This window comes from Leucopleurus acutus (genome assembly GCF_964270905.1).
Source record: "Leucopleurus acutus genome assembly, chromosome: 1".
In the NCBI taxonomy this organism is placed as follows: Eukaryota; Metazoa; Chordata; class Mammalia; order Artiodactyla; family Delphinidae; genus Leucopleurus; species Leucopleurus acutus.
This window is the reverse complement of record NC_139142.1, coordinates 29,875,583-29,902,976: the sequence shown is the minus strand read 5'-3', so window position 1 is coordinate 29,902,976 and position 27,394 is coordinate 29,875,583. Positions and strand designations below refer to the sequence as shown.

At 43.6% G+C, this 27,394-nt stretch overlaps 1 protein-coding gene and 1 pseudogene across 2 annotated transcripts in view; one reads left to right on the top strand and one right to left on the bottom strand.

The window, feature by feature from the left end:
* Nucleotides 1-27,394, top strand: part of RGS6 (regulator of G protein signaling 6) — a gene marked incomplete at its 3' end in the record, with an annotated part of 570,256 nt that overhangs the window by 64,092 nt on the left and 478,770 nt on the right. The window lies entirely within an intron of this gene.
* Nucleotides 15,874-16,408, bottom strand: LOC309960219 (protein phosphatase 1 regulatory subunit 14B-like; annotated as a pseudogene). The gene has a single exon. The product of its transcript is annotated as a protein phosphatase 1 regulatory subunit 14B-like (transcript).

Below are 27,394 nucleotides of genomic sequence, written 5' to 3'. Positions count from 1 at the left end.
CTAAATCAAGGGCATATTCTAACTCTTATTTCCTTTCACACCTCCATCTGTGGCTTCTACAACATAATCAGCTTGGTCTCAAATGAGTTATGAAATGGATGTAAGAAGAGGTAACTTGGATTAATATTTTTCCCTCAGTGGAATTCACTTCCTCACTCTCATATTTAAACAGCTGTGTTATACTTAAATGGCCCTGAGCTCTGTTTCTCCAGAGCTCTTTAGAGATTTAGAAGTGTTATAGTACTCTTTCATGTTTTTATAGAACTTTAGTTGTTGAAATGTTTAGATAGCCATTAATCTCATTTGACCTCACAGCAGTCTGTGTGATAGGCAGTGCAAGTATGATCATTAAGCCCATTATTGAAGATAAAGGAACCGAGATTCCCAGTGGTTAATTCACTAGCCCATGGTCACATAGGTTGTGAGCAGCAGATTCAAGACTGAAGGTCGTTTCCCAGCTCCAAATTCATTACTTTTTCTTTTTTTTTAAAAATTAATTAATTAATTTTTGGCTGCGTTGGGTCTTCATTGCTGCGTGCAGGCTTTCTCTAGTTGCGGCTAGCCAGGGCTACTCTTTGTTGTGGTGCGTGGGCTTCTCACTGCGGTGGCTTCTCTTTGTTGCGCAGCACGAGCTCTAGGCGTGCGGGCTCAGTAGTTGTGGCTCGCAGGCTCTAGAGTGCAGGTTCAGTAGTTGTGATGCGTGGGCTTAGTTGCTCCACGCCATGTGGGATCTTCCCGGATCAGGGCTAGAACCTGTGTCCCCTGCATTGGCAGGCGGATTCTTAACCACTGTACCGCCAGGAAAGTCCCTCATTATTTTTTCCATTATGCTTTGGGTGGCATTTTTGACATTAGCATTTTCTTTCATTCTTAAGCACTTCAGCGTATAAGCTTTGTAAAACATCATGGTTTCTGGTAGTACATTGCTTGTGGAGGGCCAGGAGCAAGAAACCACAGACTTTAAATGACAGTTATTCTTATTGGAGGTTTGGCCTTTATTGAATGGAGGTCTTTTGTTAAGGGAAGGTATACATTGATACAAGAGGTTTGCCAGTCTTTTAAAAAATGGAAACTTCTGGGCTCCTTGGGGATGGCTAATGATAATGATTATGGAGGAGTTGGCAAATGTGAAGTACTTTATAAATCCTGGAGTAGTGGCAGTGGACTGTGTACTGGGGAGAGATTTTTGCATCTGATATTCTTTGGACACTGCTGCTTTTGGCGCACTCTGGTTTTATAAATAAGCCTGTTTTGCTTCTCTTTTAGAAATGGTCTGTTGTCTAGCTTCATGGTGGTTTTCTGTACGTGTGAACTTGTGCTTTAGTTAAATTAAACACGTGCTACCGCAAAACTGAATTTAGTAATGTTGCCAATATCTTAGCTCTCAATAGTCTTTAAATATTCTTAACCCTGGGAGCTGGTCCAAGCAATAGCTTATTCTTTTTCCTGTACCACTCAGCATATTAATCCTGAATTACTGCTGACCAAAGATAGGTAAAGTACAAATCAATGAGCGTTTTGTTTCTGTATGTTAGGGAATGAGATAGTGAGTGAAAGAAAACCGCTGGATGAGGGCTTAAAAATATTGTCAGTGTTCTATGGATTAATGGAGCTGAGGCTGCTATTTTATTCATTTGTTGACCACCATGTCTTTACACTGCACTGAAGGGTTTTTTTTAACAGCTTTATTGAGGTATAATTCACATATCGGTGATTCACCCATTTATTTTTTAATTATATTCTTTTGTGGAGAACAAGTGGTTTACCTTATTTTTTTTAATTGAAGTAAAATTGGCTTGCAATATTAGTTTCAAGTGTACAACATAGTGATTCTATATTTTTGTACATTATGAAATGCTCACCATTGTATGCCGTTACTATCTTAAACCATATAAGATTATTTCAATATCATTATTATTATTATTATTTTTTGTGGCACGTGGGCCTCTCACTGTTGCGGCCTCTCCCGTTGCGGAGCACAGGCTCTGGACGCACAGGCCCGGCGGCCATGGCTCACGGGCCCAGCCGCTCTGCGGCATGTGGGATCTTCCCGGACCAGGGCACGAACCCGTGTCCCCTGCATCGGCAGGCGGACTCTCAACCACTGCGCCACCAGGGAAGCCCTAACTGGAAGTTTTATACTTCTTAATCCCCTTCACCTATTTCACCTAGTCTTCCCCACCCCGCTCCCCTCTGGCAAACACCAGTTTTTTCTCTTTATCTATGAGTCTGTTGCTGTCTTGTTTTGTTTGTTCATTTGTTTTGTTTGTTTAGATTCCACATATAAGTGAAATCATATGATATTTTTGTTTGACTTATTTCACTTAGCATAATGCTCTCTAGGTCCAGCCAAGTTGTTACAAATGGCAAGATTTCTTTCTTTTTTATGGCTGAGTAATATTCCATTATATTTTGTGTGTGTGTGTGTATATATATATATATATATATATACACACACACACACATATATATATACACACACACACACACACACACACACACATATATATATATATATATATATAGATGGGCACTTAGGTTGCTCCCATAGTTTGGCTGTTGTAAATAATGCTATAATGAATGTTGGGGTGCACATATCTTTCTGAATTAGTGTTTTCATTTTCTTTGGATAAATACCCAGAAGTAGAATTGCTGGATCATACGGTAGTTTTATTTTTAGGAACCTGCATACTGTTTTCCACAGTGGCTGTGCCAGTTTACATTCCCAGAAACAGTGTACAAGGGTTCCCTTTTCTCCACATCCTTGCTAACATTTGTTATTTGTTGTCTTTTTGATAGTAGCCATCTGACAGGTGTGAGTTGTATCTCATTGGGGGTTTGATTTGCATTTCCTTGATGATTAGTGAGGTCAAGCATCTTTTCATATGCCTCTTGGTCATCTGTATGTCTTCTTTGGAAAAATTTCTGTTCAGTTCCTGTGTCTTTTCTTAATCAGATTTTTTTTTTTTGATATTGAGTTGTATGAGTTCTTTATGTAGTTGGGATATTAACCCCTTGTTTTGTAATAGGCATGGGGAGGGTGTGCAGCCATTAGCACGAGACCCATAGCACCAATGGTCAGCCTTGCAGTGGTCCTCACGGCAGAAAGTTCAGTGAGAGGCAGATCAGGGCCTTCTTACCGGGGGCCTCCAGTCCCTCCAGCCTTGGGGCCAGCGGGTGAGCTGGGGGGCCCGGGGACAGGCTGGGGGCTGTGTCCTGCAGTGGTTCCAGAGCTCTTACCAAGGCCTCCCATTGGCCGGGCCCAGGCCTTGAAGAAGCAGCGAACCTCTCCCACATCCCTTCCTCTGTGACCTAATGCCTGCAGCAGTCTGCGTGGGTCGCAGTCCATGGAGGTCTCAGCAACTGGAGTATATGGACACTGCCATTAAGGTAACATCTTCAACCAGCTTCAGTCTCTCCTTTCAAGTTTCAAAAATTAGTCCAGCTTAGATTAGTTGTCTCCCCCTAGGAGGTGGCCAGAGGTCGAGGTTAAGGTGTAAGGACACTGCACATCATTACTTCAGGTCCACCTCTGTGGCTGGGGCTATTCTCAAAGAAGGGCAGCTGTTGTGAGCTGGGAATTCACCTGATGGGTATTTGCTACAACGTTTATTCCTATTGATCCTATACAAATGGTTCTCTCCAGTTTAAATGAAAAGCCTGAGGGTCGGCTGGGTCCTGGGTGCCTGGCTCCCTCAGTAATGATGGCTGGCGAGGGTCTGGGAATCTGGCCCTGAGGGCGTCGCTAGCTGAGATCTGCCGCCTCAGCCAGGCCTGGGCACTGGTGGGAGGGCCCAGACTGGGTACTGGACGAACACTCCCAGGCCAGGGTATCCAGCTGCTCAGGGATCCCCTCCTCTTAGCCAGGGCCTAAACCTCAGAGGGTGAAAGTTGAGCCTTGGGACCTTGCCCTTTTTTTGTCAGAACAAAGAATAACATGTGTTTTGGTGGAGGGTTACAGGAACATTGTGACCAACACGTGACCTGACCTCAAGAACAAAGGATCTGACACCAAGAAGTTTGCAACAACTAACCACATCCCTCCCTCACCTTCCCTATAAAAGGGCTTTGCTGATAGCTTTCGGGGAGTTCGGGGGGTTTTAAGGCATGAGCCACCCATATCCTTGCATAACCCTGCAATAAACCTTTCTCTGCTTCAAACTCTGACGTTTTAGTGTTGTTTGACCTCACTGTGTGTTGGGCAAATGGACTTGCGTTAGGTAACAGTTGGACATATCATTTGCATATATCTTCTCCCATTCAGTAGGTTGTCTTTTCATTTTGTTGATGGTTTCCTTCACTGTGCAAAAGCTTTTCTAGTTTTATGTAGTCCAATTTGTTTATTTTTGCTTTTGTTTCCCTTGTCTGAGGATTCAGATCCAAAAAATATTGCCAAGACCAATGTCAAAGAGCATACTGCCTATGTTTTCTTCTAGGAGTTTTATGGTTTCAGATCTTACATATAAGTCTTTAATCCATTTTGAGTTTATTTTTGTATATGGGGTAGGAAAGTGATCTAATTTCATTCTTTTGCATGTAGCTGTCCAGTTTTCCCACCACCATTTACTTAAGGGGCTGTTTTTCCATTGTGTAGTCTTGCCTCCTTTGTCATAGATTAATTGACCATGTAAGTATGGGTTTATTTCTGGGATTTCTGTTCCACTGATCTGTGTGTCTGTTTTTGTGCCAGTACCATACTGTTTTGATTACTGTAGCTTTGTAGTATAGTTTGAAGCCAGGGAACATGATACCTCCATCTTTGCTCTTCTTTCTCAAGTTTACTTTTGCTATTCAGGGTCTGTTGTGGTTCCATACAAATTTTAGGATTATTTTTTCTAGTTCTGTGAAAAATGCCATGGATATTTTGATAAGAATTGCATTGAATCTGTAGATTGCTTTGGGTAGTATGGACATTTTAACAATATTAATTCTTCCAATTCATGAGCATGGTGTAGCTTTTCATTTATACGTGTCATCTTTAATTTCTTTCCTCTATGTCTTACAGTTTTCAGAGTACAGGTGTTTCACCTTCCCGGTTAACTTTATTCCTAGGCATTTTATTCCTAGGCATTTCCTTTTGATGCAGTTGTAACATGGGTTTTGTGAATTACACATCCATGTTTTTTACCAAATTTTCACGGAGTGTTCACTCTTTTCGTATTCATTTGTTAAGTGCTCTCCCACCCAAATGCACACCCATTCACATGTTTAACACCCTGGCAGCAAAGTGTTATCAGCAGAACATAAATAAGAACTCACAGGGTTAGGAAAATGTTGAGCCATGTTCAAATTTTCCTGACTCCGAAACTCAGCCATTAAATTTATTCCTAGGCATTTCCTTTTGATGCAATTGTAAATGGAGTGGTTTTTAAAATTTCTCTTTCTGATAGTTCATTATGAATGTGTAGAAATGCTACAGATTTCTGTATATTAATTTTGTACCCTGCAACTTTACTGAACAATTTACCCATTTAAAGTATACAAGGGGTATATTATGTTATTACTGTTTGAAAATTGTGGTAAAACGTGTATAACATAAAATTTGCCTTTTTAACTTTTTAATATACAATTCAGTGGCATTAATCCATTACCTTCATAATTTCGCGCAACCTTCACCACTATTTTCAAAAGTTTTTCATCACCCCAAACAGAAACTCTCATTAAACAATAACTCCACCTGAAAGGATTTCTGACTATGCTTTGGTAACTACCTTCAGCTGTATGTAAGGCTTTTGAGGAAGATTTTGTTTAGTTTCTTCTTTTAGAGGAAGTTTATTCTTTTAGGGGAAGCTCCATGTAGTCATGACACAGGCTGGTTCCCCTCAGGAAGCAGCCTCTGTGATGAGTGTGTAGGACATTGTTAGGGAATCTCTCAGGGTCAGCACTTGGGGGGAGGGGGAGGAGGCAGAATTGGGCAGAAGGAGAAGATGGGCTTCACTGCAGTCATGAGGCCTCCTACCCAGTGGGAATTCTGGAACTGGGATTTTCTGAGGTAGGGCAACAAGGATGGGTCTTTTTTTTTTTTTTTGGCTGCATAGCGCAGCATGTGGGATCTTAGTTCCCCGACCAGGGATAGAACGCGTGCCCCCTGCTGTGGAAGCACAGAGTCTTAAGCACTGGACCGCCAGGGAAGTCCCAAGGATGGGTCATTGTATCTTCATATCCTCCAGTCGTGGGAGGCAGCAGGTCCAAGAAGGGACGTGAGCTTAAATTAGTTAACTCTTATCAACCAAGGGCAATTTGAGAGAGGGCTGACAGCCGAGGGCTGTGAGCCAGCAGCATTCCCAGCAGCTGGGGGATGGAATCTTTTGTCAGTGGTTCCAAACGTTGCTGCCCACTGAATCACCTGGGCATCCTCAGAAATGCTATGCCTGCTTAAACCGGTGTGGGGTGAGAAGTGGGTGTCAGGAGTTTGAAATGAACAGCGGTTTGGGAATGCCGGCTCTTAGTCCTGAAGAGGCGTAAGCATAGTCTGCACCGCTGTGGGAAATGGCTGAGTTTTGGAGTCAGGAAAATTTGGACGTGGCTCAACATTTTCCTAACCCTGTGAGTTCTTATTTGTGTTCTGCTGATAACACTTTGCTGCCAGGGTGTTAAACATGTGAATGGGTGTGCATTTGGGTGGGAGTGAACACTTCCGTGAAAATTTGGTAAAAAACAAGGATGTGTAATTCACAGAGAAGAAGTTTAAATGATCTTTAAACATTTTAAAGTGTATTGTCTTAATATATTATCGTTCATGTCTGAAGAAATGAAAATTAAGACTGTATGTGTTTATAGTACTCAGTAATGGTGAAGGTGGTGGCCGGAGACATTTCTGTACTCTTGGTGTGGGTATACATTGGTATAACATTTATGGTGGGACATGCAGCAATATGCATAGAAGTTCTTTAAAACTGAATGTCTTGGGCTTCCTTGGTGGCACAGTGGTTAAGAATCTGCCTGTCAGTGCAGAGGATGTGGGTTTGAGCCCTGGTCTGGGAAGATCCCACATGCTGTGGAGCAACTAAGCCCGTGCGCCACAACTACTGAGCCTGCGCTCTAGAGCCCGCGAGCCACAACTACTGAGCCCACGTGCCACAACTACTGAAGCCTGCGCACCTAGAGCCTGTGCTTTGCAACAAGAGAAGCTACCGCAATGAGAAGCCCGCACACCGCAACGAAGAGTAGCCCCCGCTCGCCGCAACTAGAGAAAGCCCTCGTTCAGCAACGAAGACCCAACACAGCCGAAAATAAATAAATAAATAAAGTTAATGTCTTTTGACATAACAAACCTAACTCTGGAAGTTTATCCTGACAAAGTAACCAGTAAGTGTGCAAAGACGTGTGCACAAAGGTATCAATGCTGAGGTTTGTTGACAATGATGGAAAATTGGGAGCAGCATAAATGCTCATCAGTAGGGACTGGTTAAATAAGTTATGGTACATACCTATTCTGGAACTACATAGTCATTAAAAATACTGTAGGTGTACACGTGTTCACGGAGGAAGGTAGCTACCATATACTTTTAAGTGAGAGAAGCACTTAACAAAACAGCATGAGCCTATTTTTGCATTAAAATCATATTTGCATTGAATATGCCTGTAAGAAGAATACTAGATGTTAACAGTAAAGTGTTTTTCCCCCTGAGTAAAAGAAGTACAGGTGAATTTTACTCTCCCTCATACCTCTCCATAATATTTAGAATTTAGAATGCATTACCCATAAGTGAATTTAATATTTGTGTGTTAATTTTATATTCATGAAAAACATGGAGCCGTTTCCAAAAATGACATATTTCCAAAATTACACACACATATACATACATACATGCATATATATACATACATATATGTGTGTGTGGTATATGTGTATCTCTCTACCTATCTATCCAGCAGTCTACAAGGGTATAGTCTATAATCCAGTTAGTGGCTATCCCTAGAATTTAAGGTTATGGGTGAATTTTACTTTCTTTCTTATGCTTATTTACAGATTTTTATAAAAAGATTCTATCACTTATAATAAGAAATGAAAAATTAGCTTTCATACTCCAGTGTGCTTGCCTAACCTAGTTTTCCACCTACTCTTTAAACTGTGCTTTGCATCTGTTTCATGTGGAGGTCCTTTGGTTAGCATTTCTTTCTCCATCTCCATCTTTCTTCTTGCCTTCTTATTTAAATAATCACTATTATGTGTTGAAGAGTTGTATGCTTTATCAAATTAGGGGCATTTATTCTGACTTTGACATTTGTTATCAAACAGTGTATTTTTGCTTTATTCATCTGTCATTTTTCCCCCTTAAGTTTGACCTTTACATGAGACATTTCCAAGCATAGCGTCTGTCATCTACCATTATGCTTTTGATTCAGCTATTAAATGGTAATGTGTCCTCCAGAAACACTGATATTAAATTAAGTCATTCCATAGTTGCTCTTAGGAAGAGCTTTGGGGTTATTGAATTTACCAGGCAGGTAGGATATGCAAAAAGAGAAATGCGTGGGAAGCTTCCGGCAGGCCGAGGCTCTTCCATGTGTCTGACAAATCTCATTCATCCCTTTAGGGCCCTAAATTACATACACATCACCTCCTCTGTCACACCAACTTGACTCCTCAGGGTAAGCTGGTGATAACTTCTCCCATGTGTTTTTTATGGCCCTTATTAAATTTTATTGTAAGTAGTTGTTGATGGCTATCATTCCATTAGACTTCCAGGTAGGAAACGTGGTAGCCATCCACCAAGGTGGGCCCCAGTGATCCTCACCTCCTGGTATTCACGCCTTTGAAAATAGATTACTACAGAAGTGATGGTTTTTCATGTCCAAGATTAGGTTATAAGTGACTGAGGTTTCCATGTTGGGCTCTTTCTCTTGGACCACTCATTCTATGGAAAGCCAGCTGCTGGGCTGGGAAAATAGGCAACGCATGGAGAGAGACTCAGTCACGTGGCAGCAGCTAATAAAAAACGGGCGGCTGGCAACAACCATGTGAGTGAGTTTAGAAGCAGATCTTCCCCTTGTTGAGCCTTCAGCTGTTACAGGCTCTGCCCATCAGCTTGATTGCAACTCACAGGAGACCCTGAGCTGAAACCAATCCGTCTAAATTTAGGCTCCCAATTTCTGACCCTCAGAAAGCATGTGAGACAATAGACGCTTACTGTTTTCATCAGGATGGCTTATGACACAGCAATAGGTAACTAATAAGATTTTGGTAGTAGAAGTGGGGTGCTGATGTAACGAAACACTAAAATGTGGTAGTGGCCTTGAATCTTGACAGTGTGCAGTGGAAAAAGCTGTAAGGACTTTGAGGAACAGGTTAATAAAAGCTTAACGCACCTTGAATACACTGTCTATAGAAGTTTGGACTTTCAGGAGGCTGCCAGTGAAGGCTTACAGGAAAATAATACTGGGAACTGGGAAAGGGAGAGTCTGTTATGTGGTGGCAAAATATTTAGCCATACTGGTGCCTGCAGTAATGTGGAAAATAAAAAATGTACCTAATGAACTAGGTGATACAGTTAAGGAGATTTCTAACCGAGGTGTTGAAAGTGCCTTCTGTTTTTTTCCTGTTGCTTATAGTAAAATTGCAGGAGGAGAGAAGCTGAGGGCAGAAGTAGTCAGCACAAAAGAGCCAGGACTAGCTGTCTTGGAAGATTTGCAGCAAGAAATGGCTTCTAAGCAAAGATCAAATTGGGGCCCCTTTTAGGAAAACAGGCTCCAAACGTGAAGCCACGGGTGTGACTGTAAAATCTTAAGATCTCACAAAATTAAAGATGGTGTCTCAGAGTACCGAGCAGCCAGCCAAACAGCCCTCGAAAGAGATTAAGGGTTTGTCTTCACAGATCCACTTGATCAAACAAGAGCGCTTCTTGGAGGCTCAAGGACATGGTACCCCAGCAAAAGCCCAGGGTGAGGAAGGACCAAATGCACAGGGGTTGGTGGGTGGGGCTTTGGTCTAATGGAATGAATCCTAAAAGGAGTCACAGAAGACCTTCAGAGTTCCTAAGAGTCGTACTTGGAGTGGCGCCATCAGCTTGAAATGAAAGGAACATGGAACAAAATGAAGAGAGGTCTTTGGACCCCCAGGCATCAACAAGTAGGAGACAAGCTGTGGAAACTACGCCTCTGCAAACGTGTTTTACCCTTCATGAAAACGGAAAGATGATGGAGAGGCCAAAACCAGGAGCCCGCAGGGTGGCTTTAGGGTCACAGAGAACTATTCTCAGACCTCACCTCTAGACCAAATCAAGGAACATCTGCTCGGCAGGATTTTGGAATTGCTACCCCTACGTGCTCCTCATCACCCCCTTTGTGAGCAGGAGTGTTTATAGCAGTTATCCTCTGCTTGTCCCACCATTGCGTGTTGAGTGTGTGTCGCTTTAGTGACAGGTGTCTACAGATTGAGAGGAGCCATACATCAGAGACTATACCGAAGAAGTCTCATCTGTACTTAGACATGATCTAGATGACAAGCATCTAGACGTGGAATGGATGCTGTGATGGGATGAGACTTTTAGGGGCCGTGGGAGGGGTTAGTGTATGTTGCATGTAGGAGGGATTTGAATCATTGGGAGCCAGAGGGTAGGCTGTGGTAGGCACCCTCCAAGACAGCCCACCATGACCCCTGACTCTTGGCATCCCCTCCTCTTCCCACATTGTACTAGAGTTGGTCTTTGTGACCAGCAGTGGAAGTGATGGTATGTCACTTGGAGATTAGTGTATTAGAGACTGTGGCTTCCATCTGGGGCATGTTCTTGATCTCTTACTCTCTTGGATGACTTGCCGTGGGGGAATGCCAGCTGCCATATGTTGAGGATGTGCAGGCAGCCACGTGGAGAGCCCTGCACAGGGAAGAACTTCCAGCCTGTAGCTGCACGTGAGAGCTTTCTTAGGAGCGTACCTCTAGCTCTAGTCAAGGCTTCAGATGAAGGAGCCCCAGCTGACACCTTGACTACAACCTCATGGGACACTGCATCAAAAAGAATTCACATAGCAGGCCTGAAACTGCCATCCGTAGAAAGTCCTGCTTGCAAGATTGGCTCTTGGCTGGCATCTGGGAGCTTGGATTTAGGGAGGGTTCTCACCACTCTCTAACTGATGGTGAGAGTGGTTGACTGTCCCTAAACTGTGCAAGCAGTATTTTTATCATGAACACCTGCTTCTATCTGAAAGTCTGGAATTTTGGTATGTGCTAGACAGAGGGTGGGTATGTGAACAGCCACCAATAAAAACCTCGGGCACTGAGTCTCTGATGAGCTTCCCTGGTAGAGAACATTTCACAAATTGTAGTCACAATACGATGCTGGGGAATTAAACCTGTCCTGTGTGACTTGGTAGGGAGAGGACTCTGGGCAGCTCGTGCCTGGTTTCCTGCAGACTTTACTCCAGGCACCCGTTGCTGATTTTGCTGTGATGAATCAGAGCTATAAGTAATACCACATGTGAGTCCTGTGCCTCATTCCAGCAGTCACTGACCCTGGGGGACCCCCAACACAGAGACCCTGAGCCAGAGCCACCTCCTCTGAAACTGTGAGATAACAATTGTTGTGTTATTTTAAGCCACTGAGTTTTAGAGTGGTTTTAATCCTCACAGCCGTAGATAAACTAATACCGGAAACCAGTCATTTCTCTCTCCCCAGCATTTAGCTTAGTGCCTGGAACATAGGTGTTAGAGAAATATTTGTTGAGTGAATTGATATTTCTACCTTTGAAGAATTTTATAGCCCATCTGGCTGCTTTGCGGGAAACCGCGATCCTGGGTCGGTATAAGGAAGCAGGCTTCCCTTCCTGTTCCTTTGTCTGGAAGAACCAGTCCCAGAGGCAGCCGCCTGCCTTACAGTTGTCACTTCTGCCATCTTCCTTTCTGGATGACGTCCACATGTATGAGAAGTAGTGTGTGGCCGTCAGACCATGCTTCGTCTCTGTTCCTCACTTCTTAGTTCCCCTGATTTTTTTTCTCTCTCCTATGCCTTGGTGATGATAACTATTCTTACCATTGAAATAAAACCTTCCTTCTGAAAAATTAATTAACAAATGTTTCAGGGCCTTATAAGATACTAACATTTCTCTACTGAGCCTTGCCTGTTTATCATATTATTGCCTCCATAGAAGTTGAGACAAATGAACTTTTCTTGTTTCATATTGTCCCCTCCTCTGCACAGTATCTCAAAATAGACTTATATACGAAGATAGAAACCATAGCTTTGATGTGGGAGAAAAACCTAAAATATATACTAGAAGTAGACTTCCTTGAGGAGTTATTTACAGTTTCTTAGAGAAGTATTTTAATCAAAGGGTGTGTCTGTTCTCATGTGTGGGTATGTGTGCGTGCACACACACACACGCACACACACACACAACCGTATTGATTCCTGTGGTCATTATCAGAACGTTTCCCTCTCTTCAAATCTCCTTCAGTCTTAGCAGATGACCTTGATTCCTGTTTTCCTGATAATCTCAAGGTGATCTAATAGGACCTCTCTCATGTGATCGCCTTTCCACCTAATTAGAAAACTTTCCTCCTCTTTTATCAAAAACTCGTCTATCCTTCTTTCAGAAGGTCCCCTCTCCAGCCCATCCTCCCTCTTCTTGAACATGTCATCTGTTTTTCTGCTTTTCATGCCTGCATTTCTTCCTCTTTCTACCAGTTTCTATAAGGATGCTCAGGTTTCTCCAACACTAAATAGAACAGCCATCCTTTTCCTTAGACTTGCTTTCACTCGGAGCTGGACTTCTGTGCGTTTCCTTTACTCTCCTGCCACGCTTACGATCAGTCCCTTGTGCTGGCAGCCTTCAACTTCCTCATCACCCATCCCCTGCTTCCCACTTACAACACTTTCCACTCTGAGATGCCCTTTCCACTCTGAAATGCCCTCCAAGGTATTTTAGTGACCAAGTCTGTTAACCCTCCACCCCGCCACCCCACGCAGATGGTTGACCTTTCTAAAGTATTTTTTTTATTGCTTTACAGTTGTCAGCTTCTGCCGTCTTCCTTTTTGGATGAGGTCCATGTGTGTAAGAATTAGTGTGTGGCCATCAGGTTTTACCTCCACCTTTTTTGTCTCGGAGGCAGTTTTGTGAGTGGTAAAGAGCTTGGACCACAATTTGAATTGTGACTCAACCATTTACCAGCTGTGTGACTTTGGACAGGTTTGTGAACCTGGGAATGTCTCATTTACCCTCATCTGTAAATTGAGGATAAAAGTAATACCCACATGGCTGTATCGTTGTGAAGACTAAATGAGTTAGTACGTGGGAAATACTTAACAGTGCCTGGCATAGGGTTAGCAAACAAGAAACTTTAGCCTTTATTGCCAGTCGAGTCCCTTGTCGAGTAAGTGAGGTTAATCATCAAATAGCTCCTGTAAAATGAAGCGTGGATACGTTCTTCAGTAAGATGAATTATGTATTAAAGACTCTGTTTTACCAGTTTAAATGGCCAGGAGCCATGAACACGGCAATCTCAACATGTGGGAGTTTATTTGGATAGTGTGTAATCTTGCACATTTAAAAGGTGAGTCGGAGCCCTTTTGTAGGCAGATTCCTACAGCGACAAATGAGGGGAGAATTAAAGCCTTCTTAGAAGAACTTTGTCATTGGTTTTGTGAACAGCATACTTAATTTACCCACACTTGATGAGGGCAGGGATGCGGCTGTTTCAGGTCACCGTTTGTATACCAGTCCTGCACTTGGCCATGGGAGGCACTCAGTAAATACTCATGAACTAAATACACATTTGTGAACAAACATGTCTATGCTTTGTTGATTGTAAGTTGTACACATAATGCAGGCTTTGTGTGATGAACTGATGATGGACAAGGGAACTCTTGTCCACAGAGTGGGATGGGGGCTTGCAGGCTTTTCTTCTGATTTTTATTGGACTTGAGGGTGAGCAGCTTCAGAAACCATGCAGGCAATGTTTGCTACTTGGACATGCCTCCCTCTAAGCCGATCAGGCTCTCTGATTCCTCTGCCATTCCCTCGTGGTGCCCTGCCCTTATCGCAGCTGCTGGATCTGATCTTACTGTGAAAATAGTGTTTCCTTTCTACTGACCCATGGGGTTCAGCGTTTGATTAACAAGTTTCCAAGTTCTGAGCCAAACACCTAGGTAAATCCACCCGGATGCTGCGAGGATCTGCGGTAATTTACAACCACTGCATGAGCCCTGTGTTGAATGGCACGCTCTTTGTAAGGGTGTGGTGTCATTTTTAATGCTGGTTCCAACATCGCTCCTAGCTGTGCGGTGTGTTGACTCCCATACTAGATGACACTGACAGTCAGGAGAGGAGTGACTTTAGTTGCCGCTGCTGAATTAAAGAAAAATCAGATTTACAGTATAAATGGATTTTGCTCTCTTCAAACTAGTGACCTTGGGATAGATGTAATCCTTCGATGCTTCCATCGATGTTGCTGTGGCCCCAAACATTTCTGGAATCCTTCTTTTTAAGTTGTCTTCTGAGCCTGTGGCATATTCTTGGGAATATTTTCAAGTCTGACAAATATTCATTCTTTGTAGGAGGCTTTGGTTTTTGGAAAAGCGAAAGAATCACTGGCATTGAGTCCAGCAGCTGAGGTGGGTGATGGGACCAGGGAGCACTGGTCCTGTCCAAGGCAACATAGGATTTTAGACGTCTTTTCATTATGTCGTAAGACTGGTATGTTTTTTGTTCTGAACAGTGTTTCTTTTAAAAATAATGTTTCAAATTATAAACATATCAAGCCTGTAGAACACTGTGGGACTCTGTATGACAGACAGGTGTATTTCCAGCACTGATGTTTAAATGGATGCTAACTTTTTTTTTCCCCAAGCGAATTAGTTTGTGTAATGAAGACTATGGTGTGAGCTTAGGCTTAAACGATGCAGGTTAAACATTAACCAGCTCAGACCACAAACCAGATGTGAAGATGATCCCAGCTGTGCCTGGGTCAGTGTTGCACTGGAAGAAGGGAATCCAGGTGACTGAGTTTGCATTCTCTTGCTCAGCAGGGAGTTTTTTTTAAGACTTGTATGCCTCCCAAACAAGCTGGGCATAAATTTAATTCTTCATTAAAATACGGGCAAAAACCTCAATTTTTACCTAATTTCCAAATTATATAGAAAATTTTAGATATTCATATTTGTGATCGGATGCTATTTGCTATTTGTTGGCATGTGTTCTTTCTTCTTTCTCCAAAAAAATACATTTTAGGTATTCCTAAAACCCTACCCTGCCCCATGCCCATCTGCACCCACCCTCCCTCTGTAGTCACACCTCTGCCAATCCCAGGTGTGTCTAGGCCTTTTGGAGGGAGTGTTTTAAAATGGACATGAATTGTATTATACTGTATGTTTCCCTCCGACATTGTTTTGGGGATTTATCCATGTCAATTTGTTTAACTGCTCTATAGTATTTCACCTTCAGAATTGTTTTGGCCATACCAGGCTCTTTACACTTTAAAATATGTTTCAGGAATGTGCAGCCCTGTTTTGCTTTGTTGGAATTACTCAGACGTTTTACAGATACATTATGAAAATTTGTCTTCTTCTGATAATGGGTCTTCTCACCCACAAACATGTTATACTGTGTTTATTTAGTTCTTTTTTAATGTCCTTCAATAGAATTTCCCAATTTTTGGTATACTTTTCTTACCTATCTTTATTGAGGGAATTCTTAAGTATCCCATACCCTGTATTTCTGTTGCTTTTTTTTTTTTAACTGCACCAAAGGCGTATCCTAGCTTTATTAAAGAGTCCGTGCCGCAGTCAGTATAAAAACACAAAAACTCCCATCAGTTTAATAATAATAAAAAAAACCCAAAATGGAAAACTGAGGGGGCAGGGAAGAGGCCCCTGGGCCAGGGGCATGGGGAGCTGTGCTCATGGCAGCAGGCCTGGCTGCAGGGCCCCCCGATATTGCTGTTGCTACGAGGTTGGGGGTCAGCGATTGTCCTGTGGGAGCCATCGTTCACCTGGGTTGAGGACCCTTACTTCTTCTGGGGTGCGCTCAGCTTCTGCATGCCCCGAATCTTGTCCAGCAGGCCAGAGATGAAGACCTCAGTGGGTTTGTAACAGTCCACCAGCGGCTCCTTGACCCTGGCAGCTCGGGTGTCATCGCCCTCCACGTCCAGGAGTTATCCACATCAGTCTCCAGCTCCGGGATCTCCTCTTGCTGGCAGGCGAATGAGCTGCTCCAGGATCCGCTGCTCCAGGATCCACTCCTCCAGGTTGAGGCGCTTCCGTAGCTCCTTGCGTTCCTACTTGACCGTGACCTTCCCTCGGCGCCTCATTGGGCCCTCATCGTCTGTGGTGCCCGGGCCCTCGCCTGCGGCCCCAAGGGGTCTCCGAAAGTAGACGCTGGGCCCTGGGCCGCCACTGCCCGGTCCAGGGGCCGGAGCAGCCAACGTCGCGCCCCCGTCGGGGCCACTGTCAGCCCTGGCTGCCGCTGGGGCCATGTGTGTGCGTCGGTCCCCTTCCTGCGCCGCCACCTCCAGGAGGGCCGCCGGCTGGCCACAGGCTGCTGGCTCGGCTTAGCCCGTGAGCTCGGCTCAGCCTGGCTCCGCGGAGAGGGCCGCGGAGGGGGCACCCGGGGCCAGCTGCAGCGTGCGGAGCCCCCGGGCCGGCCCTGGCCTGGTCACGCCCCCTGTGTTTGTACTGTTAATGGCATCTTTTTATTATGTTTTCCTGTTGTTGCTAGTGCATAGGAACATTACTTGTTTTTGTATATCTTGCTGAACTCTCATTTATTTTCATGGTTTATCTCTAGATAGTCTTGCATTTCCTATGCATATGGATATATAACTTTTTGATAATGACAGATTTTTTTTTTTAAGTTTGTGTGACTAAAGGAAAACCGTTCTTCTACTGACAACACATGCGTGGATTTTCCACACATTTCAATTCTCTGTGGACCAACTGGATGGCCTACAATTTAATTCAATTCTGGCATTATCGACCTGGAGTTAGCATAGACCCCTCAAGACTGCCCCCTCTTCAGATGCCAATCACAAGTCTGGGCTTCCCATGCTTTTGACTAGTAGGTTCCCATGACCCCCTCCTGAGTTCAGTAATTTGCTAGAATGGTGCGCAGATCTCAGGAAAGCACTGTACTTACTATCACTGGTTTATTATAGGGATACAACTTAGGACCAGCCAAATGGAAGAGATGTATAGGGCAAGATATGGGGCGAGGGGGACACGGGGCTTCCATGCCCTCTCCAGGCACGCCACCCTCGCAGCACCTCCATGTGGTCACCTACCCAGAAGCTCTCCAAACCCTGTCCTTTATGGTTTTTATGGAGGTTTCATTACATAGGCATGATTGATTAAATTCTTGGCCATTGGTGATTGAACTCAATCTCCAGCCCCTCTCCCCTCTCCTCTGGTAACCAGCTTCATCTGCCAGGAGTCACCTCATTAGCATAAATTCACCTGTGGTTAAAAGGGACTTATTATGAATAGCAAAAGACACTCGTCTCACCCCTATCACTCAGGAAATTCCAGGGGTTTTAGGAGCTCTGTGCTAGGAACCCGGGATGAAGACCAGATACATGTATTTTATTATATCACAGTAACTTTCACTTATTTTTCTTGAATTAATGTATTGGCTTGGACTTCCACTCTAATACCTGTTTTTGTAAATAAAGTTTTATTGAAACAGAGCCACACTCTTATTGTCTCTGGTTCCTTTTGCATTACAACAGCAGAGTTGACTACTTGGAACAGAGACTTTCTAGTTTGCAAAGCCTAAAGTACTTGCTGTCAGGCCCTTTACAGAAAGTTTGTGAACCCCCTCAACAGTGTTGAACACAGGAAGTGATAGTAACCTTTCTCGTCTCATTAGTGACTTTAAAAGGAGAGCTTATAGTGCTGTGCCATTAAGAATGATGCTATCCATGGGCTGGTTAGTGTGTGCCCTTTATTGGGTTAAGAAAATGTCTTTCTAGTCTTAGATTTGTAAGAAAGGTTTTCTTGTTTGCCTAATTTTGTTGTTTTTAAGAAATCATAAATTAATGTTGAGTTTTATCAAATGTGTTTTTGGCATCTGTGATTGGTTTTTCTCTCCTTTTAAACATACCTAATTATATTCTCTTTCAGAGTTTTCTATTATTTCCAGTTCTTAGGGGCTGGAATCCTCTGGTTCATTGTGCTTTTATCACTTGTGAGCTTCCTGGGTCTGACTTTTCTAATTGTCTGTAGCATGGGTTGTGGGAGTTTTGCTCTCATTTTTCCCATGCCCATCGTTGGCCCAGGACCAATTTTTATGCTAATTTCTTAGGTTGGGCATTTCCAGACTGTAGCCTAAATTTGTACCCCAAATGCTCCAGAGGTAGAGGTATGAGGTTCAAATTTTGCAGGAAGCTTTTAGTTCTCCTCTCCTGAAGCCAGAGATAGACAAGCTAGCTGAGCTGGTAGGGAAATACTTTTCAGCCCATTTTTCCTGGGGTCGCAGCTCTTTGCAGGGCCTCGCTTTGGGCAGCACCCTCCTCTCTTGGGCAGGACTCAAGGGCTTAGCCTCCTGTTCCCATGTGCTAGTTGACATCTACACCCTTACTTTCCCTGGATCAATGCTTATTCTATTCCTTCCTCTGCCCTGTGGTCCCCCTCAGCCCCAGGAGTGGCTGCCCAGTTGATTCCTCTGCTTACTTCTGGTTTTCAGTTGAGGCTTTGTTTCTGGCACCTGGTAATTTCCTATTCTTTATTGCAGGTTCAAGTATGCATTTAAAAAATTATTGTATCTGGATTTTTTGATAATGGCCATTCTGACCGGTGTGAGATGTTATCTCATTGTAGTTTTGATTTGCATTTCTCTAATGATTAATGATGTTGAGCATTCCTTCATGTGTTTGCTGGCAGTCTGTATATCTTCTTTGGAGAAATGTGTATTTAGGTCTTCTGCCCATTTTTGGATTGGGTTGTTTGTTTTTTTGTTATTGAGCTGCATGAGCTGCTTGTAAATCTTGGAGATTAATCCTTTGTCAGTTGCTTCATTTGCAAATATTTTCTCCCATTCTGAGGGTTGTCTTTTGGTCTTGTTTATGGTTTCCTTTGCTGTGCAAAAGCTTTGAAGTTTCATTAGGTCCCATTTGTTTATTTTTGTTTTTATTTCCATTTCTCTAGGAGGTGGGTCAAAAAGGATCTTACTGTGATTTATGTCATAGAGTGTTCTGCCTATGTTTTCCTCTAAGAGTTTGATAGTGTCTGGCCTTACATTTAGGTCTTTAATCCATTTTGAGTTTATTTTTGTGTATGGTGTTAGGGAGTGTTCTAATTTCATTCTTTTACATGTAGCTGTCCAGTTTTCCCAGCACCACTTATTGAAGAGGCTGTCTTTTCTCCACTGTATATTCTTGCCACCTTTATCAAAGATAAGGTGACCATATGTGTGTGGGTTTATCTCTGGGCTTTCTGTCCTGTTCCATTGACCTATCTTTCTGTTTTTGTGCCAGTACCATACTGTCTTGATTACTGTAGCTTTGTAATATAGTCTGAAGTCAGGGAGCCTGATTCCTCCAGCTCCATTTTTCGTTCTCAAGATTGCTTTGGCTATTCAGGGTCTTTTGTGTTTCCATACAAATTGTGAAATTTTTTGTTCTAGTTCTGTGAAAAATGCCAGTGGTAGTTTGATAGGGATTGCATTGAATCTGTAGATTGCTTTGGGTAGTAGAGTCATTTTCACAATGTTGATTCTTCCAATCCAAGAACATGGTATATCTCTCCATCTATTTGTATCATCTTTAAATTTCTTTCATCACTACTGGGCATATACCCTGAGAAAACCATAATTCAAAAAGAGTCATGTACCAAAATGTTCACTGCAGCTCTATTTACAATAGCCAGGACATGGAAGCAACCTAAGTGTCCATCATCGGATGAATGGATAAAGAAGATGTGGCACATATATACAATGGAATATTACTCAGCCATAAAAAGAAACGAAATTGAGATATTTGTAGTGAGGTGGATGGACCTAGAGTCTGTCATACAGAGTGAAGTAAGTCAGAAAGAGAAAAACAAATACTGTATGCTAACACATATATATGGAATTTAAGAAAAAAAAATGTCATGAAGAACCTAGGGGTAAGACAGGAATAAAGACACAGACCTACTAGAGGATGGACTTGAGGATATGGGGAGGGGGAAGGGTAAGCTGTGACAAAGTGAGAGAGTGGCATGGACATATATACACTACCAAATGTAAAATAGATAGCTAGTGGGAAGCAGCTGCATAGCACGGGGAGATCAGCTAGGTGGTTTGTGACCACCTAGAAGGGTGGGATAGGGAGGGTGGGAGGGAGGGAGACGCAAAAGGGAAGAGATATGGAAACATATGAATATGTATAACTAATTAACTTTGTTATAAAGCAGAAACTAACACACCATTGTAAAGCAATTATACTCCAATAAAGATGTTAAAAAAAATAAATGGCATTAATGATGACAATAATAGTTACTCAAAAAAAATTATTGTATCTGATATTTCTAGGTGCTTATAGCAGGAATTTTTGAATGTGTATGTCATCTTAGCTCAACATCTTGCTGAAATGAGAGATCGCCATTTAAATGCAGTTTCAGGATTCAACACCCAAAATCAAAACAAAACCCAGTAAAACAAAAAGCAAAACCCCATATCGGATCCCTAAACGAACTAATCATGAACTAGGCAGCATGCAGAGTCCTCTGATATTTGCTCATGTAATTCTTACAAAGACCCCATAACTCTTTGCCAATGGAGAACTTGAGTAACTGGCCTAGCAGTTTGTCAGGGGCAGAGCCAGGCAAGGAACTTAGCTTTATCTGACATTCCCTCCTCTTAAGTGGTCTGAACATCAGTAACACTAAGTATGACGTGTGCCCGTTCTCAAGGTGACTAATGTGAAGGTCAATGCTATTTTCCATCTCATATAATATATTCCTAATATATTTACACAGTTTTCTCACCTGGTAATAATCCAGAATAGAATTGTGATTGTGTTTGTCTATGAGAATTTGCAGTTTGGGGTGAGTTTAAATTAAAGAAAAATCTGAAAAGCAGTTGCCGAGGGGCTATTAATAGTTGCAAAAAGGAGGATGAGTGCACTTCCTTCTGAGCACAGTAGAGCTCCAGGGAATTAATAGCGACCCAGTGTTTTCCATGTTGACTTTCGAGAAATGTACCTTACTCCCAGTCTGCTGAAACATGTTTTAAGGATGTATTGTCATGCATGTAGTTTCTGGAAGGCCACAGACAAGTGAATTTTTATATCTCCTCTTGGTTCATTTGCTCATCCTCTGAAATCAAGGCCTCTGCAAAGAAGGAGTCAGTGGTCGTTATATTTTGTGATTAGGAGTTGCAGGTGGCTGACGTTTTAGTCTCAGTTAATGGCTGAGGATGGACCCCAGGGCACTTCACCTTGTTCACAATCTAATTTAGCAGCACAGTCTTTATTTGAGTTGAAAAGTAGCCTTAGGGATTTTTGCTTGGTGCTTGCACGAGCATTCTGGAACGCTGTATGTTACCTGATGCTACCTGAGAGGAGGTGCTTGGGCAGTCATGGCTTCTCTGAGCCCTCATCTACATGGGGGAGGTTGAGAAGTGGCAGAAGTTCTATTCTACCAGCAACATAGACCTGTCTCACTATGAAGTTGTGTTAATGGCTTTGCCAAGAATTTTCCCAGTGCACAGGAGGCATATTTGCTGGAGGAGCTGATCTTGCAGTCCCTGTATATGTGTAGCAGTCAGTTATGAATCTGCTAATTAGCTTGATGTTTGGTCTCCCAGCTAAGTGAGCTCTTGTGAACTCTGCCAGAATCTGGATTTGCAAATGATCTGACGAGAGGAAAGGGAAAGATGGGGCCAAAGAGGCCATTACAAGTTAATTTCATATTTCAGAAGTTTACTCAGCCCTAGCGCCTGCCTTTTCTGTTGCCACAAAATACCCATTCTTCCCCTTTCATAGCTGCTGACCCATCTGTGGGTGAAGTGGTTTTGCCTCCCTTTTTTTGTTTTCAGTATTAGCGCTTGAAAAAGCCTCTGGCCACATGGTGCAAGGTGTGGCCCTCCCCAGGGGCACCTCTCACCTCTCTTCCCTGCCTTAAAAGGAGGCCCAAATTTCTAATCTTGGAGAGTCTGTTAATTCTTCCTTTTCCTGGTGAGTACGTGGGAGTGTTCCAAGGTTCAGCACTTCCCATCTGCCTTTCCCTTTACAATTTTTTGAGATATTCACCAATAAATGCTAATATTTACTGAACATGTTTTATATGCGAGACACTTTTAAAAGCACTTGAATAACAACACTAATATTACTGAGCATCTACTGTATGCCAGGCCCTGCCCTAGGCACCGAGGATGTGGAACAAGCAAAACAAAGGTCGTCCCTCCTGGAGCACATGTTTTATTAGGCAGACAGCCAGACAGTACAACCCATCAGTAAACAAACATATACTATGTCAGATAGTTACACACGTGCTCTGAAGGAGAAGCGTGTAGGAGCTGGCCAGGGAAAGCCTCTCTGACGGGGGGAGAACAGAGTCTCCAAGGAAATGAAGGAATAAGCCCACTGGGCCTCAGATCTTCTCCTCCCCAGGTCTTGCTGACTCAGACAGAGCCAGTGGCATGGGGAGCCCCTCCCTCCCTTCTCTGCTCTCTCCTCATGGCACCACTTTCTCCCAGACCGCAGCCTCTAGGCCTGAGTCCCCACCCTTCCCTCCTCTTTCCTCAACCAATCGCCAGGCCTCATTGACTTTCTTTGGAAATCTCTGTGGCATCCCTTCCACCGCCTTTGTGAAAAGGAAACCCCTGCCAGCTGAGCGCTTTGCCGGTCCGTTTTAGAATGACTGTAAAGGCCTCCTAAGTGTTCTCTCTGGGCTGCTAGCCTCTCTTCTCACCCATCTGTCACCGCCCAAGTGCTGGCACATACACGCCATCGTTTGAGTGCTTATTCCAGGCGGGGCACTGGATCCCCATAGGAGCTTTATTATTATTATTATCATCCCCATTTTACAGGTGAGGAAACAGACTCCCTCAAGGTCACTCACTGATCCAGTAAGTGGTTAAGTCAGAATTTGAACTCAGGTTCCACTGAATCCACAGGCCTCTTCTAGCCAGGAGCCCAAGCTGCCTCTACCCTGCCCTTGTGTGTATCAAGACCCTGCTTTGATTGCTCCTTTGCTCAGAAATCTTTCATGCTTACCATCATCTGTGGGGGAAAGTCCAACCATTTTGAAATAGTTTTCAAAGCCTTTCATAACTGGACCACGCTTCACCTGTCTCCCCGTTTTATATCTGAGTTCTCTCCTGTGACAACCTCTTCCGGGCACACACAGATGTGTCCTGTTGGCAAACATGGCTACCCCTGTGCTCACAGGTGGGTGCTTTTTCACCCCCTCTGTGTTAACTACTCTCCACGCCCCAGCTCAGACTGCATCCTCTCTTACCTTCATTTGTGTCCATCTTTACCTCCAGCCTCCACCTAGTTAGGAGTGTCCTGCCTGTCTTAAGCCGATCCTGATGTCATAGGATGCACTGGGCCATCCTTTGAGCACCTGTAGCTCTCTTAGTTCTGATGCCCAACTGGCCATTCCCGTTGATTTCCTTAGTACTTTCCCACATGTGATCCTAAAATATTGAGAAAACTTATATGTCCAAAATGAGTATAACTTTCTAAGTAAGAGTCTTGGAAGATACATACTTATTTCACTAAACCTTCTCAGAGCTCAAAACACATTTGGAGGAGCCCCTTTTGCTAAACTGCCTTACAGCTACCCAAGAAAGCCAATTTCCTTCTTTAATAACTGTGACTCATTTTTGGACCCACGATGACATGAGTCCAGTTCACTCACCCATCTGAATCATCAGTGGGGACTCCATTTAAAATTAGACAATTTTCCTAAATCAAATCCATCCTCAAGAGATTAGAAGTAGATATTCACTAGAATGTGCCCTGGGAAATTCTGAAATAAGAGTTCTGAAAATGTTGGTTTAAAATGTCAGGGGCCGAAACTAGGAGAAAAGCAGGACTGGAATGTTCCTCTTATTTCTTAATTCATTGTCTCTCACTTACCTGCTTCTTAGTGGAAGAAAAGGCAGAAAAGGAAGCATGGGAAGGAAAAGGGGAACTAATCAGAGGCAGTTGGAATCACAGGAAACAGTTAAAACTCACAAAAAAGGAACAAAATTTTCTCCTGAATCCAAGCCTTCCTTAGGGGAGGCTGGAGCAGGAAATTTCATTCTGAAAATGGAATGAGAGCTGGTTCGGTGCAATTGGAAAGATGGGTATAGAGGCAGGAGGAATGAGGTAGAAAAACCTAGGGACCCTGGAGCAAAGGAATGCCATTTATTTGCAAATAGTTCTCCAGAGGCAAGGGAGGGGATGGCATAGAGGGGGAGGCTGGGGAGTAGAGGGCTTGGTCCAAGCTGGATCAAGACCTTGTTCTTCTTCACTCTTCTGGTTATGTGCAACTCCTCTACTCAGCAGTTGTGTCGACAGTGAGCTCGCTGAGAGCTGCCACTGAATTTTATTCTATACACGATGTACATCCAGCACTTAGCACTTGTCTGGCCCCTAGTAAGGACTCAGTACATATTTGCTGAGTGAATAAATACAAAATACTTTGTTGCTGGAAGAGGTTAAGGCTAATTCTGCGCTGTCATTTCTGGTAGCGGCCACCAGGTGGTGCCTTCCTAAGAGCAGGAGCAAATGAGATCTTGAATCTTGGGTGGAAGGCTTCAGAGAAGCCTTAGGTCTCACCCGGAACCCTCACCCGAGCGCGTGCCCTCCAGCAATTCATCACACTTTCTTATTCCTCTGTTGAATGTGCCTGCAGAGTTCAGACAAGTGGCTAGAACCAAGTTTCTTTACTTGGAGTCAGTTTCACAGGAGGCCCACAAAAACCTTTCAGAAGGTTTCATTTATGGCTAAACTTTGGGATGTGAGACCAGTTCCACCCCAGGCCTGTGCTCTGTCACGTGGGTTCCCGTTGTTCCCAATTACCCCCTATTCTTCAGGAGAACGTCTACTCCCATGGATCCTGTATTTTCTCTGAAATTCTCCCCCAAAGTCATTTATGGCTTCACACCCAGCACTGGCAGCCTGTGGGTTGAAGTGTGCGGCACCCCTGCCTACTTTAAGCTGCTGCCTGATGAGTCCCTACGCTGTGCCTGTGGTTTATATGTTCACATTCTCAGAACAGTTCCACAAGATGGGCAGAAAGCAGAATAGCAGCTCAGCAGGCTTAGGCAGCCTTCCTAGAGTGACACAGCCAGTCCATGGGAGAGAGGACTCAAGCCCAGGGCCAGCTGCCCACAGGCCTCACTGGGATTCTTCTTTTTTTTTTTTTCCACACACACACACTGTATTTTATTTTTATAAGAGATAAATAAACTGACACAAAGCATTGTAAATGGATGGCCACAACAAAAGCAACAGTGATAGCAATTACCAAACACGAAACACACTCACACTATGTCATAATATTGACATTCAGTCCAGGAATCCTCCACTGTAACAGCTCCTTTACTTTGCAGTGAAAATTGATTTGTATATTTTTTGCCTCTGAGTCCTTGTGGGATTTTTTTTTTTTTAATTCAAACAAAGTCACAAAAATTAAAATCATCCTCATCATTTCACTCAGTCCTTGCTGGGATTCTTATTGCATTTCACATAGAGTGAGTGCAGTTTCATGTATCTGTATGTCTGAGGTCCAGGGACAATAACAATAATAATAACGATTATTGTTTTAATAACGATAAAGCAAAATCCACATCCTGTGAAGCCAAGTCTTATAGGAGTATAGTTCACCATCAGTATGAGCAGACATACTCAGCTCTGGTCAGGTTTTAGACAGTGCCAAAGGAAAAAATACTCAGCCTCCTTTGTGCCCATAAACCTAATTAAAGGTACTAGAGATTTTGATTGGCAAGAGCTGGGGATGGAGGTGCTGAGTGAGATTGTATGTGTCCTCGTGTGTGTGTGTGTGTGTGTGTGTGTGTGTGTGTGTGTGTGTGTGTGTGTGTGTGTGTGTGTGAGAGAGAGAGAGAGAGAGAGAGAGAGAGCGAGCGCGAGAGAGAGCGCGAGAGAGAGTGAGCATGTTAAATCCTATGAAGACCTAGAAAACGATCGTTTTTGCCAGGACTGGACTTGGGCAAAGCAACAGAATACATGGACTTTATGTCTGAGTGCCCCCTCCGAAACTTACCTGTCCTGTGTCTCACTGTCTGGTTTCTGCTATATAAGTTGCAATTAACTGTACAAAGTTAATCAAATAAATAGATCAATATAATGCACTTGCTAAATAGTGTTTCTTTTGGGAGAAGATGATTTAACTCAGTTAACCATCACCAGGCATGAGGGATGTTAATGTTGGGAATATCAGGAGTGATTGGCCTGTGGGGTCGGGGTGGGGGGTTGGGAAGAAGGGAGTGGAAATGCAGATCACAGTGGGGGCCGAGGTGAAGGGCGGGCTGGAGGAAAGGGGGAATGGGAGGATTTGGAGTCAGGAGCGCCTCTTGAAGTCTCTTATCTCAGGCCTTACTCTATGCCTTTTTTTTTTTTTGCGGTACGCGGGCCTCTCACTGTTGTGGCCTCTCCCGTTGCGGAGCACAGGCTCCGGACGCGCAGGCTCAGCGGCCATGGCTCACGGGCCCAGCCGCTCCGCGGCATGTGGGATCTTCCCGGACCGGGGCACGAACCTGTGTCCCCTGCATCGGCAGACGGACTCTCAACCACTGTGCCCCCAGGGAAGTCCACTCTATGCCTTTTCATAGGGCTGTGCCTGATCACCCTGGGCTTTATGGTCTTGAATGTCTTCTTTGAGCCTTTCAGAAATTTTCCACGTAGTAATATACATGATTTATGCTTTTAAACACTTAACATGCTAGAAACTGGGCATTGTTTCCATAATCCTCAGAGGAGACTTGGGAGGTACTGTTATTCTTTCCTCCCACCCTTCTTTCAACTAATGAAATGGAGATTGAGGAAGGCCATAAGCTAGGTAATGTTAGAGCCAAAATTCAAAGCCAGGACTGTGTGATTATAAAGCCATGCACTTAACAGCTATCTTGTGCTGTGAGAATAAAGTGGCAAATCTTAAAATAAAAGCACCCATTATCAGTAATCTAGCAACCCCCCGCCCCAAACCATTGATTGATTTAGTCAACATGAATGTGCCAGGTGTAGTAGATACGGGGGATACAGGATGAATGAAACAGGCAAACCAAATTGAATGGAGTTTACCTTTAGAGAATAATAGAATAAAAGTTCTCTCAAACTTAGGAAAAGCTTGATTGTTCCATAGCTATGGTAACAAATAGCCAGCAGAACCAATTTTAAATCTGTTCACTTGGTCCGCACCAACTTGTCTTAGTGAAAGCTGGTTTTGAAACCAACCAGTGTTGGCCCCCCAGTTCTGAAAGTCAGCCAGTCAGGGATGGATGCGCTCCAGAAAACCTGCCAATCAACATC